Below are 15,213 nucleotides of genomic sequence, written 5' to 3'. Positions count from 1 at the left end.
TGTCTGGAGCAAATCCGGAAACCTTCCAGTTACCATTTCTTATCCTGTCAGCTGAGCCCCTTTCCCTAGGAAATCCCCACCACTTCAGGTTCATGCTGAGCTATTGTTTTAGAATTAGATTACCAAATTCCTAGCTTTACAAGGGTAGGAGGAGGTTTTAGTCTCAACAAAATGGGTAGGACTATAGCCGAAGGCACACTGGGCTGGTCCTGTTTCTGTATCCCGTGAAACTAAAGAAATTTCCAACAGCCTAATTGTTTTCATGCTAGGGAAAATGCAAATTCGCTTCAAATGAAAAGGTAAAGCATAAAGGTAACATACCCACATCCCCAATACTGCAAACTCCTCTTTATATATATATATAGTTTTAAAAAGCAAAGCAGAGGTTTACTTACATTAAATCTTAAAACACCAGCTCATCACCAAAAAAAGTTGATTGTGAATACAAAATGCTTAAACCAAGCTAAGTATCATAGATCTTAAAAGTGAACCAACATATTGTCTGACCAAAAGAAAAAAAAAAAAGCTCTTCAGGCTCAAAGGGGGGAGTAGAACCCTTTGGAACAGACTGCTCCTTGTTATGGACATTCTGATCTACTAAGAGTAAAAATAAAACAGGAAGCCAGCAGCTTGGGGAACAAGATTTCCTGTCACCAACAGCAACAGCCCAAGAACCAAGAGAATCAGCTGTTTGCTCATAACTTTGAACCTCCCTTTAATAGTCACTGTGTGGCAGCTGTGCCTATCTTTGGGGTGCAGAGGTGTTTCCTGAATATTTGTCTACTGTCTAAGGAAATAATTTTCATTCCGTTCCTCTGCTAAGTTTCCCTTTGACTCAACAGGTTTTCTAATCCAAACTCTGGACTTTCCCTTCCAGTCTAACTCCTCTTTACATGATGCAGAGGGTTATCAGGTACTAAGACGCAGCAATCATTAGTAACTCACTGGTGAAGAGTTCATAACAAGAAAGGAGGCAGGAGGTTACAATTAAAGAACCTCACAGGGCTCTGTACACCATCCTCTGGATGCTCTCAGGCTCTCAAATTTCAAGCTTTCTGGAAGAACCAGCAATTCAATGGTGCAGCCAGAGATGATTGAAAACAGTCACTGTAGCTCCTCTATTAGCAATCATTTCAGTATTTGTTCCAGCTTCTCAGAGGAGCTAAAGAAGCCAGATCCCCTTGAAATTCTGTGTTGAATGTGACCACTGACAAGACATTCCAGACGTTCTCTCTGGACACCTAATGGAAACCGGATTCCAGATGGCCACGTACATGTAGAACTGGGGGCCAGGGCAGGGACGCTTCTAACACCTTGGTACTTTAGCATTTATGCTTTCCCAAGGGCCTTGAGTAAGCAGACACAAATGGAGTCAACTCTATGTCATATGGGTGGGGAACCAAGTTTTTAATAGCAAGATGGTTTTCTCTTACCAAAAAAGCTAGCTGCCACAACCATCTAGAGAATAATCAAGAAATGACAATATGTAAATATCAAGACAAAACAATTAGAAAAGTAAATCTGCTACTAAACAAAGCCATTTAGGGGCGCCTGGGTGGCTCAGTCAATTAAGCGTCTGCCTTCAGCTCAGGTCATGATCCCCGAAGTCCCGGGATTGAGCCTAAGGGCTCCCTGCTCAGCAGGGAGTCTGCTTCTCCCTCTGCCCCTCACCCTACTCATGCTCTCTCTAATAAGTAAATAAAATCTTTTAAAAAAATAAAAAATTTTAAAAAGCCATTTAGTATGTTTCAGAACCACCAAAGAGAGACAAGATTGCCTGTTATATGGAATTACCTGATTCACTGTTCATTTTCCTTTTGGATAATCAAAATTAGTTATATTCAGCATAAGAAGTACAGAACTATGCATGATCTGAAACACAACAGTAACTTGACCAAGACAAAAAAAGCCTACATTCCAGTGAAGATAAACTTGGAAATGGGCAAAGACTTCCAAGGCTCTTGACTCAACTCAGCTTCAAGTTGTGGAGTTGAAACATACTTGGGTTAGTACCCGGACCCTGACACCTTAACTAGCTATACGATCTTGGGGCAATTTTCCCAGAGATAAATAATTTAACATATATAAAACGTCTACTACAGGGCTAAGAGAAAAATATTTGTAGTTCCATGGACCCTAGGAAAAATCTTCCTATAAAATTAATTTTATTCATTGATAAATATTTTTTAAACACTTTTAACTATGGACATATTATGTGGCAGAATGCAATATTCACACAAATTTAAAGATGAACCTAAGCTTTTATGACATTTAGTTGGTTTTTTTTTTCCCCTGGAGGTTGCTCCTAGCCAGGCTTCTGGATCTCCTGAAGAACATACATTCTCTCTCCACTCTTTCACACTGAGTTCCTCATCTGATCCACAGAACAAAGAAAATGATTAGAGTGACTATTTTCTCAATTCTCCTCAAGACTGTACATAACTAGCACCATTCCAGATGCATTGGAGAAAAAGTTAATACATTACATACAATGGATGCCTAATGGCATTAGGGCTTAATTCTCTCATGGAAATCCAGTTGAGAAAGGCTCCTCTATCATCAGTAGTCATTTAGTGGAAAATTTGTGGAGTACTGGGTGTTTAGAAACCACTGAATTAAGGAAGTGACATGGTCAAATTTGCATTTTAGACAAATCATTCTAACAGAAGCAAAGATGTTATATTTGGGCAGGAGAAGGCTGGAGGTAAACAGATCAATTGGGACTCTTCACAGGCTAAGAAAATGACAATAGAAACGGAGAGGCCCAGTACAGCTAGCAAATATGAACTGAGGAGCCAGACAGGTTGCAGGGGTGAGTCCACCCCTTCAAGTCCTATTTGCTGCTTTCTCCTGATACTCTGGAGTACAGCTATATTCACAAAGTGATAAAATGTATGTTTATTAAAAGTATCATGAAAAGAGGTAAATGCTAGTGCCAGTGACAGAAGAGAAAGTGAAGAAATCTAAGAAAGTAGTGGTTCTCAGCTGGAAAAAGAAGTTTTGGATCCATGAAAGAGTGAATGACCTCTCTTCATAGAATCAATCAAGTTCTTTTTCAGTTATATTTTACTCTGATTAGGGAAACTATATGCTATAGTGATATCTGATAATTTGGGGATTTGAGGTCTTGTACCTTGGGAGATGTTACACAGGAAAGGAATTAGAACCACTGAGAAGACAAAAGTTACAGGGAAATAGATTTCAATTTAGTTAGTTCCTTTTAATTAGAGCTGTCCTATATTAGAATGGGTTTTCTTCAGAGGTTATGAGTTCCCAGTACAATCCTCTGGATGACCAGCTATCAAGAATGTTGGGGGAGACATTCCCAGATTGTAAGATCTCGATGTTGAGAGGCCAGACTGGATGACTTCTACAATGCCTTCTAAATCAAAGATGATGTAATTCTCACTCTGGGTTTCAGTTTCCTCATCTGCAAAATAAAGGGACTAAGCCAGATGATTTTTAAGAAGTTCTAAAATTCCTAGATTTGCTTCTACCTAAGTTGCCATAACCTCCTCACTGGCCAACATCCAATTTCCAACATTCATTGCATTCTGAACACAAGGCCAGTGGCAGGTCTAAGAAATGTAGAGAGGGACGGATTATGGCTATGAATCAAACCCTTCTCCAGATCTAGATCCATCTAGTTACTAGGACCTGTAGGATACAGAATGGTCCAAAGGATGTTCCAGACAGAGTCCTGAGGTTAAGTATATACACCCTGGGAGGCTCCCAGACTGATCTGGGAGTTGGCTCCCCAAGTAAGTCCAAAGGAAAAACTGGCTTTCCAGACATGCAAGCCAGACTCAGCAGCAACCCCATCTTTACTCCTGGCTATTTTCAGCCTAAGGGACTTGAGAATGAATCTGAGAACAAATAAAAGACTTTAGGCATCCCTCGATAGCCATGGCCTGGCAGTATATAGACCAGTCTAGACTGTCAGTACCACGGTGGGATTCATGCTTTGAACTGGAAACTGGATGAGGTGTTCTCTCAGGTCCCTTGCACAGTAAGATTCTACAAGTCTGTAAATTAGAAGTTATCATGAAATATTTATATATCATATGTGGTCAGTGTGAAGTCAAAAGGAGACTTTGAGATCTGCCCTACTTTCTTACAACTCTGATCCCAACACCCTGAGGCAGAAGTGGGGTGAGGTGAGAAGGACTGAGAGGAAGGAAGAAGGTAATGAAGGAAGGCTACATTTGAGGAAAGGCGTATTCATCTGTATCCCACTCTGAATTCCTGTCATTACCAGGGCAGAAGACAGATGACCGCTCATTCTGGCAGTAATATTTATTACTAGACGTTTATTATAAATAAATATACAATAGTTCAGTTATAGCCAAGGTCACTGATAACACCTGCAGATTTCTATGGTTGCATCCAAAAGTAAGTATATCTGAGCTATAGCAATAACCATAACAACAGAAATGCTTCTCAAGGCAGTTCCTCTTTGAAACACCCCCCCCAAAATGCTGATCAGCAGTAGCAGGGGATGAGAACATGTGGGGATGTTATATGTGTGGCAATTAGGACTTCTGCTTTCACTTCAGCATTTCCCACTGTTCTATAGTTAACAGCACTTTGGATGGGGGCATATGAGAAGAGCTTTACTTTGTAGACCAGTTTCCTCTTTCAAGAGACAAATTTCTTTATGTTAAAGAATATGCATTCCACAGGGGTTTAAAAATTTCAATTGAAAAGTCAAATAATAATTTTATTTCAAAATAACAGACAATACACAGGCTTACTGTAATCTAAATCTGTCTACTAAAATGTTTAAAGAAGTATGAATTTACTGTTGCATACAGCAGTCCTCACTACCATGCAGCAAGCACAAGGAAGAACGCCTCATTATAGACTTAAGCACCCACCCACTTCCTGTTGAAATACAGGGTGAGGCTGAACCTACAAATATAACTAGACTCCCTCCAAACACAAGGAATTACAAATCAGTTTAGGTCACTAGAGTAATGTCTAAAAGAGATACATAGCGAGACAGAAATGGAACTCCTATAGTGGACAAAGAACCAAAAAAAGCTTATTTGTGATCTAAAACCAGGAGAAATTTCCAATTTCCTAAAGTAATGACAATGGCTATGAACCTACATTCAATAAATCTAAGGCTCCTTCTTGTCTTGATTTGGTTTGGGGAAAGTGGCCCAGGAAACAGGACTACTGAATTCCAGTATCTTATTCCTTGAGCACACTGTACATCTATCAAGAACCACTCACACCTGGTAATTCCATAACATTCTATTACCTTTTGGGGGCAATACCACCTTTTGTTCTTACCTTTATTACTCTTTAGGCTCTAATCATAGCTTTGCTCTTAAAGCTAAAACTGGGGGATCACTTTAGCCTCTAAAATCGGTTTTTTCAATATCAACTATTCCATAGAAGACCACCTCTTAAATGGCCAAAATGAGGTTCTTTTTCAGTGTGATCGTCTGGTTGTCCAAAGAAAATACATTTGAATAGCAGAGTTGGAAACCTGGATTCTAGTTCTTAATCTAATGATGACTGGCAAATGGGGAAAAAATTTCAATTCATTCTTCTAGTTCAGCTTTGGGCTGCACTAAAAAAATGCTCAAAAGATGTTTATTAAACTGAAATTTTGAAAATAAAATAAAATAAACTGTAATTCTGTTTGCAAAGTATTCTGATCTCTAAATAAAAGGTTTATTCACATAAAATTTTTTTTTCAAGATTTTATTTATTTATTTGACAGAGAGAGACACAGCGAGAGAGGGAACACAAGCAGAGGGAGTGGGAGAGGGAGAAGCAGGCTTCCTGGCAAGCAGGGGGCCCGATGAGGGGCTCGATCCCAGGACCCTGGGATCATGACCTGAGCCGAAGGCAGACGCTTAACGACTGAGCCACCCAGGTGCCCCCACATAAAATATTTCTTATATCTCTACCCTGGCCCAAGTTCCCTGTTGTAACCACTTAAAATACACAGGATCTACAATGTTATCACTGATGACTTCCAGTCACAAACACAAAGTTCATTTCACATTCCCAATCTAATGCCAATTTCTAGCAATACCCAATTCATCAAAATGCAATGGCTTGAAATACTCCAAACTATCCATCTAAATGGGCTTACTTTTACGGATTGAATACATATAAATTTTGAATGATTTTACTCAGAAACGGAGAAATCTTACCCCTGGTATTTGTGGGTACTCAAGTACCAGATTTCTTTCAGCTATAGTCATTAATTCAGCATTAAATTCACACAGGAGTTTAACTAGAATTTAAATAAAAAATTGGAGGGTGCCTGGGTGGCTCAGTCGGTTAAGCGTCTGCCTTCGGCTCAGGTCATGATCCCAGGGTCCTGGGATCGAGTCCCACATCAGGCTCCCTTCTCAGTGGGGAGCCTGCTTCTCCCTCTCCCACCCCCTGCTTGTGTTCCCTCTCTCGCTGTATCTCTCTCTGTCAAATAAATAAATAAAATCTTTAAAAAAAAAAATAAATAAATAAAATAAAATAAAAAATTGGAAAGAAAAAAAAATCACAAAAGTTTAACAAGAAAAACAACTAAGCTGCTCTGAAAAACAAACACGAACACACAAAAGTACCAAACCTTCTACAAATCAATTCATTCAGAGCCAAGATTACTAGAAATATGCCAACACCTGACACAAGCCCTAATAAAGTGTCCTTCATTTATAAAAGCTTCCTTTTTTATTTATCACCAAAGACAGAAAGAGTGATCTCCAAGGGTACTTGGTTAACAGTAGGTAGGTTAAGGGTCTGCCTTCGGCTTGGGTCATGGTCCCAGGGTCCTGGGGTCAAGCCCCACGTCGGGCTCCCTGCTCGGTGGGGAGCCTGCTTCTCCCTCTCCCTCTGCCTGCCCCTCACCCTGCTGGTGCATGCTCTCTCTCTCTCTCAAATAAATAAAATCTTAAAAAACAAGAAACAAAAACAAAAAAAAACCCCATTCCTCTCCAAGTACCTGTGCTTGTGCTACATATGGGAACACACTGCTGGTTTTTACGGAAGAATATCTAATCCCACTTTACTACCTTACTCAAAGGCAAAGAGGATGGGGTTTAAGTGTAACCTTTCTTTCCTGGTTCTTGCAAGTAGCAGTGAGTACTGGACTAGGTTAAGATCCCTACAGACAAGTCACTGGAGCAAGCACTGATTAGATACAGAGGCACGTTTGAATAAGAGGGAGGAAGGAGATATTCAGAGCTGAATCACATATCAGACACTGAGTCTCCTTTCATCCTGCCAGCTGTCTAACCATTCATTTATTTTTATTTTTTTTTTAATTTTATTTTTAAGTAATTTCTACACCCAGTGTGGGGCTCGAACTCACAACCCTGAGATCAAGAGTGCATGTTCTTCCGACTGAGTCAGCCAGGCACCCCTAACTCTTCATTTTAATCTCTATGATGCCTCACTTCGTATTTCAAGCTTCTCTCTGGGGTAACTGCTCCCTCTCTGGGATGGAAAGGCCAAAAAAGAAACTGACTTTACACAACTGAGAAAGGCCAGGGGAAAAAAGGTTGCAGAGCAACAACAAAAAAGGAGATTCAGCAAAATGTTTTGCTGACAGCTCAGAGCAACATACAAACACACCGTGTGGTCATGGAGCAGGCAGAAGCAGCAGTCCTGGATGGGACTGTTAATACACCAGTGTAAGGAGAGAGACCTAGCAATCACAACCGCATCTGAACACAAGGGAGTGGAATTATGGAGCAAACTGCCATGCAATTCCATATCAACTGTTCTATTCTGCCAGCTGTAACAGGAATTCATTCCTGAAAAAGTGTCACACACTCATCTGTCACTAAGGGTCAAGCCGCCAGCAACTGACTGAGAGTCAGCAGCAAAGGGCAGCTGTACATCTACTTCCTCTCACAAGGTCTATTCACCACTCAAAAGATGGGATTTATAAGGAAAAGTCCTTGAGCAGAGGGAAAGTAAGTACCCATTCTTTTCTTTCTACCCTCAGTTTACTAGGCAGTTACCAAAACCCTCAAAATCTAATTAGCAGTGGTGTAGAACAGCAAGAGCATGGACAGCACGACACAGAGGAATGGGTTTCAACTTACTACTGCCGAATTTTAGCTTTGGGACCTTGGCAAGCAGTGAAATCTGTTTCCTAATCTGTTATAGTATAATGATTCCTAGTTTGTAAGACTGCTGTGAAGAAAAATGAAATAATGCATGTATGAAATACTTAACACAGTGCATGGCACAAAAATAATTATAATAATAGTCATAGTGATGGGCGCCTGGCTGACTTGGTTGGTAGAGCATGTGACTCTTGATCCTGGGGCCATGAATTCAAACCCCACATTGGACATACAGCTTACTTAAAAAAAAAAGTTGTAGGGATTATTGTAGTAGTAGTTATAGTAGTAGTAGTGGAAGTACTAGTTCTACACATATCTAGCATTTAACTATGTGCAAGGCACTGTTCTAAATGTTTTTATATGTGGTTCTCTCAACCATTAAACAAAACTATTAATAAGTTTCAGGTTGTATTAATGGTTAATTATGGTACCCTTATCAATCAATGAATATTTATCAAGTAGACACTAAAAGACACAAAGAAGTATAAATCTGTCCCTTGACTCCAAGAGCTTATAATTTAATTGAGGAGACATAAAACCACAGTTAAGTAACAATACAGCAAATAAAAAGAAGTTCAGTTATCAAATGAATGATGCAGTCAATGATGACAATAGAAAGGATGAAAAGATCACTGTGAACCGAAGGGACTGAACAGACTTCCTGGAATAAAGATCTGGGCAGGATTTGGATATAACAAAGAGCAGTACACTTATCACGATGAATCCTGAGTAATGTACAGGACTGCTGAATTGCTATATTATACACCTGAAACTAATAAAACACTGTATGTTAACTATATTGGAATTAAAATTAAAAACTTAATTTAAAAAATACGTCTAGGGGCATCTGGCTGGCTCAGTTGGGAGAACATGCGACTCTTGATCTTGGGGTTATAAGTTCTAGCATTGTTGTCTTGGTTTCAAAAGGGTTGGACTTTATTCTGGTAGGCAGTTAAATTACTTTTGGTTCAGTTTGGTACCTGTGAGGCTTGTTTTTAAGCTCTGTTACGGTGGCTCTAGAGTACCTATACTCTATGGATATTTTAGCCCCAGGGCAAAGATGTGGCCCCTCTGCGATCAATACAGGATGCTCTCGGTGAGCACCATGGGCTTTCCACTCTTGCTGGTAGGAACTCAAACACCTCCCTGATCTGGGAACCAGTTAGCTCACATCTTCCTGGTCACTCTTTCCCCAATCGCCCTCAGTGTGACCCCAGTCATGTGTGTGGTCAGCAAAGATTCAAGGAGACTCTGAGATTTCTAGGCAGTTCTTCTTTATCTCTTCCCCCTTTCCAGAACTCACCCACAGAGCTTTCAGTTGCCTCAGCTTCCCTTGAACTATAATCTGTCTCTTCAGTTCAGCAAGACCAGTGTGCTCTGCTTGGAATCCCCCTCCCTGCTCCATGGTTAGAAGAGACATCTAGAGAGAAAGCCAGGGTAATCACAGGGCCCGCCTCCTTTATTTTCCTTCTCACAGGGATCACAGCCCTGTGCTTCCTGTTTAGGTCAGGGTTGATTTCCACTGTACTTTTGCAAGTCCCTCAATAATAAAGAAATATTATAAAATTCTTAAAGTCAGATTAATTTCAATTTATTTTCTAGTATACAGTATGGAGTACTTTTAGGAACAACAGGAAAAAGTAGGTATCCTGAAATCAAACAAACAAAAAAGCACTGCGAACAGGTAGAATACCATCACTATAAGCATATAACATATTTGAATAACATATTTAATTAATTTTTTGAATGATCAGAATTGAGAACAATGACAGAAAGTTCTTTTCTTAAAGCTACTACTCATATAGGTACCTACCACCTTCAAAAATCAATATAGGTTGGTGAACCCAGATGCATGTTCCGGCAAGGGATTCAAGATTTCCTGAGCCACTAGTTATATGATTTTGTGCTGATTAATCTCTCTGAGCCTCATCTGTACAATGGGAAAAATAAAGCCTACCTCATACAATGGTCCTAAAGAGAAAATAAGATAACGTATGTACGCCTTCTAGAGGGATGTCTAACACCCAATAGGTACTCAGTAACTGACAGCTCTCATTACTATTAATTCAAAGGAATGCTGAGTTTGTTTGGACTCACCTCCTAGTGGTAATGAAATAATTTAAGGACAGCAGGTCAGACTGAACAGCACTGAATACTACACAAAGGGCTCTCGTAATTGGTCCTCTTTTCTTCGGTCTCAGTGGAGGCCAAGTAGTAGGTGGGTCTCTTACCTTCTGAGACAGGCTCTCTGGGAGTGTGGAGACAAATGCTGGGAAAGAAATGGATGGCCTCTGCTTATATTATACCAATTTTAAAGATTAAGATATAGGGTATCAGTCTTCCAAATCATAGTCAAGAATCAATTCAGTATTTTCACTTTACGTACTTTGAAAGAAAAACAGTCTCAAAGGGACTATTATCTGGATTGTGGCATTTCTTTAAAAAAAAAATCCTTTCATCTTAAAGGCCCAAGGCAAATGTCACCACTTCTAAGAAGCCTTCCTTGACTCTTCTAGTCTGAAGTCATTTCACCCTTTCCAAAAGCGCCAAAGAGGTATTAGGAACCTCTTTCATGGCAGTCACTACGTTCTATTTTGTAGTACTGATTTTTGGAGTATACAATTCTTTGAGTACAGGAATGGAAAAAACAAAATATCTTGAAACCTAACAGAAGTAGTAGTAACAACAGCAGCTAAGGGTGGGATTCTTAAAACTTCTTTGTATTATTATAGTGTCTGCTCAATAAATGTTTGCTGAATTCCTAAAACATGCCCAGTATTTATTCACATTTTCTTATATATCTCTAATCCTCAAACAGTATTGTAAGGTAAGTATTAGTGTTCTGATTTTACAGGGGAGAGAACTAAAACTAAGAGCAGTTTTGTAACTTTATCAAAATCACACAGTCAGCTTTTATCTTTTTTTTTTCAAAAAATTTTAAAAGGTTTTATTTATTTATTTGACAGACAGAGATAGCGAGAGCAGGAACACAAGCAGGGGGAGTGGGAAAGGGAGAAGCAGGCCTCCCGCTGAGCAGGGAGCCCGATGCGGGGCTCGATCCCAGGTCCCTGGGATCATGACCTGAACCTAAGGCAGACACTTAACGACTGAGCCGCCCAGCCACCCCTATTTTTTAATTTTTTAAAAGATTTTTATTTATGTATTTGACAGAGAGACAGCGAGAGAGAGAACACAAGCAGGGGGAGTGGGAGACGGAGAAGCAGGTTCCCGCTGAGCAGAGAGCCCAACGAGGGGCGACGCGGGGCTCAATCCCAGGACCCTGGGATCATGACCTGAGCCGAAGGCAGATGCCTAACGACTGAGCCACCCAGGCACCCCACACAGTCAGCTTTTAAACCCAGGTCCATCCATGTCAAAAGTTTATGCCTTTGCCATGACACCACACTGACTCTTCACAAAACACCCAAATCAAGAAGTTAGATAAATATGCTCAGATTTCTCATTTTCATACACAAGTGCCACCAAACCCAGACTAGTTTCTTCTCCCTTGAAAAAAAGACTGCATGCTAACATAAGAAAGCCTTCCTGACATATTTACCCTAGAACTGAAATGGTGTTAATGAGGATAACACACTGCTTTCTCCCTCTCTAGACCCAATTTTAGCCAGCTGCTCAGGGGCTTCACATCTTTCACTTTAAACAACATAAACACTGGCTCATTTAAAGTGCCAGCCTCAGATAACATGCTCAGATGCTACTGCCTTTCAAACAAACTCCTGTTTTCAAACAGCCAGGCATTTGGGGTTCCATCACTTCTGACGAGTTACTTTTATCTACGGGGTCCCTGAAAATCACTTTAAGTTTCATTCTCTGTGCACTGTTTGGCTCATCAAATCTTGTCATCAGGGACTTTTTTTTTTTTTTAAGCATCTAATCTTTTATCTTCTTTTACAATGAACCAAAACACATTCCTATGGGTAATTCCTAAACTGTGTATGTATACTTTAAAATAATATTCTTCTGACTCTTTTTCCAAAAAAGCATAGTTGTTTTCCCTTTTTAGCCCAAGTAAAGATAATTATATCAGAAGTGAGTTTTCCCCATCTCTTTTTGCATATGGGGAATACTGAAAAGATAAGTCTTTTTTAATTATTAAATGTAAATAGCTCATTAAATATAATCCAATTACTTTAATTGTAAAAAGGAAGTAATTACAATATGTACATGTATTCTTGCCTAGTAGATTTAATATCTTAAATTAATCTTTTCAGCATTAATATTTTAAATTAACCTTTGACATTAGAAAAATGCAAGAAACCGATGTCTCTTTTAAAAAGTATATTTATAGGGGCGCCTGGGTGGCTCAGTCGTTGGGCGTCTGCCCTCGGCTCGGGTCATGATCCCGGAGTCCTGGGATCGAGCCCCGCATCGGGCTCTCTGCTCGGCGGGGGGCCTGCTTCTCCCTCTCCCACTCCCCCTGCTTGTGTTCCCTCTCTCGCTGTGTCTCTCTCTGTCAAATAGATAAATAAAATATCTAAAAAAATAAAAAGTATATTTATAGGGGCGCCTGGGTGGCTCAGTCATTAAGCGTCTGCCTTCGGCTCAGGTCATGATCCCAGGGTCCTGGGATCAAGCCCTGCATCGGGCTCCCTGCTCGGCGGGAAGCCTGCTTCTCCCTCTCCCACTCCCTCTGCTTGTGTTCCCTCTCTCATTGTGTCTCTCTCTGTCAAATAAATAAGTAAAATCTTTAAAATAAATAAAATAAATTTAAAATTATAAATATACTTCTATAAAGCTGTACTTTATGGATCTTTGTTGTGATTTCACCTACAAACAATTTAAGTGAGAACAGCCCCACTCCACAGAGAGGGGTAATTAAATACCACCTGCCCTAACTGAACTGGTATTTCTTGTCTGTCATAAATCATGTTAAAGGGTCTGTTTCTAGTGCCTTCTGGGACAAAAAGCCAAGAGATGAATTCTGTGGCATTCCAATAATCACAGAAGCTTTACTTAGAAAGACAATTCCAAGCCAGAATTTGTCAGAAGCATGTCTTTGGGTATAGTAGCCTAAATTTTCCATTACCTAATTTATATTCTGTTACTACCATCTTAGCTCCCTAAGACCACCCCAAGCATTCTCCTTGCTCTCTGGTCTCTAGCCCTTCAAGTTTGCTGTTACATTTTCCCTCAGCAGCCATCTGGTTCTTTGGTTTTTACTCTTTTTTGGTGACCAAGGGCAAATAAATTGCAAAGCTACATCTCTATGAACTGCTTTGAAAATGGGCTCTGCCACGGTCTGTGCACTGAAAAACTTCTATTAAAATGGAGAGAAAAGGCTTACACAGATGAGGAATTAAGAAGATTGTACTTTGTTTTTCTACATCCTACCAAAATCTATCACTGAGTGTTGTTGTTGTTTTTTAGAGAGACAGAGAGAGGGCACGCACATGGGGTGTCGGAGGCAGAGGGAGAGGGAGAGAGAATCCTAAGCAGGCTCCACACCCAGTACCGAGTCCAACATGGGCTCAATCTCACGATCCTGAGATTATGACCTGAGTTGCAATCAAGAGTCGGTTACCTAACCGACTGAGCCACTCAGGTGACCCTAAATATATATTCATATCTTAAAACAACACTTATTGAGGGGCTCCTGGGTGGCTCAGTCGGTTAGGCAACCGACTCTTGATTGCAGCTCAGGTCATAATCTCAGAGTCGTGAGACTGAGCCCACGTTGGGCTCAGTGCTGGGTGTGGAGCCTGCTTGGGATTCTCTCTCCCCCTCTCCTTCCACCACCCCACGTGCATGCTCTCTCTCTCAAAAAAAAAATAAAATAAAAAGATATGTATATTTAGAAAAAATAAACTTTATTTAGATTAACACAGAACTTTTTCTAAACTTTAGAAACAGCAAGAACTATATATTTATGTTGTACAGGTTAACAACCAGCGCCGTGTCTGTACAGCACTTTCCCTCCAAAGGAAAAGCTCTATTTAAAGTACTAAGAAGCAGGGTGCCTGCTTGGCTCAGTCAGTAGAGCATGAGACTCTTGATCTCAGGCTGTAAGTTCAAGCCCCACGTTGGGCGTAGAGGTACAAATTACTTAAAAAAAAAAAAAAAAAATCAAGTACTAAGAAGCATTATGTGTTTTCAGCAACTCTCAAGGATTTCACTGAAATAGATTTTCCTGGGGCGCCGGGGTGGCTCAGTCGTTAAGCGTCTGCCTTTGGCTCAGGTCATGATCCTGGGGTCCTGGGATCAAGTCCTGCATCAGGCTCCCTGCTCAGCGGGAAGCCTGCTTCTCCCTCTCCCACTCCCCCTGCTTGTGTTCCCTCTCTCGATGTGTCTCTGTCAAATAAATAAATAAATAAAAATCTAAAAAAAAAAAGAGAGAGCGAGAAATAGATTTTCCTGTTCAGACCCTGTATTAATGAACCAAAAATGCAGCTCTGCCTCACGGATACCACTTCCCAAAACAAATTAATGAAATGGAGGAGGGTGACTATTACTAACTCCTTTGGTCATTCGGACTGTAGCCACGTTGGAGCGGTTCCTGACTACATAAGGCTGACTTCTGCTGTCATCCAGGCTAACTATGGAAAGCTACTTTACGGTCTGAAAGGATAGTGACATGGGTCACTGTGGGTACCTTCATCTCCGAACACTGTAATGGATTCTGAACAGTTACCAAAGGTTAGCAGAAGGAATGGAGATGGTATCTGATGATGATCACAGTCCTCCAGAAGGACAGCACCATTAAAAGACAACAAGTAATTTCACAGGTAAAAGGTGTACCAGCAGCTAAAACTTAGCCCCTTTCAGGATTTAAATGATTCCAGTTTCATCTTGGTAACACTGGTATTTTTGTACAAAATATATCTTATTAGGCCAGCACTTCAAAGTTAAAAAGGTGTCTTTAAATGCCTGCTGACCTAAAATTGCCATGTTCCATGCTTTAAAGGGATTGATTTTCTGGAAAAGAACAATAAGATGCCAAATTCTGTTCAATGGAGATCAGAATACTATTTGGTAAACCTATTCTGCACCTGTGGAAGCAAAAGAATAAGACTGGCTCACACACCCGAGGGAGGATGGTATTTATCTGGGCTCTCCCTATGACCTCTTTGGCAGCAAATGTAAGAAAGTCCTTTTTTGA

The 15,213-nt window shown here is 40.3% G+C and overlaps 1 protein-coding gene across 3 annotated transcripts in view; it reads right to left on the bottom strand.

Moving 5' to 3' along the window:
* Positions 1-15,213, bottom strand: part of WASF2 (WASP family member 2) — a 74,011-nt gene that overhangs the window by 20,560 nt on the left and 38,238 nt on the right. Inside the window, exon 1 of one of the 3 annotated variants that reach the window (XM_032390345.1) lies at positions 396-1,545. The exons of the other annotated variants lie outside the window; for them this stretch is intronic. The gene's annotated coding sequence lies outside the window, so the exon portion shown is untranslated. Of the gene's footprint in view, positions 1-395; positions 1,546-15,213 lie in introns of those variants that run through there. 3 annotated transcript variants of the gene reach the window in all.

This window comes from Phoca vitulina, unplaced genomic scaffold (genome assembly GCF_004348235.1).
Source record: "Phoca vitulina isolate PV1807 unplaced genomic scaffold, GSC_HSeal_1.0 scaffold2, whole genome shotgun sequence".
Classification (NCBI taxonomy): domain Eukaryota; kingdom Metazoa; phylum Chordata; class Mammalia; order Carnivora; family Phocidae; genus Phoca; species Phoca vitulina.
The sequence above is the reverse complement of the archived record's forward strand: the minus strand, read 5'-3'. Positions and strand labels throughout refer to the sequence as shown.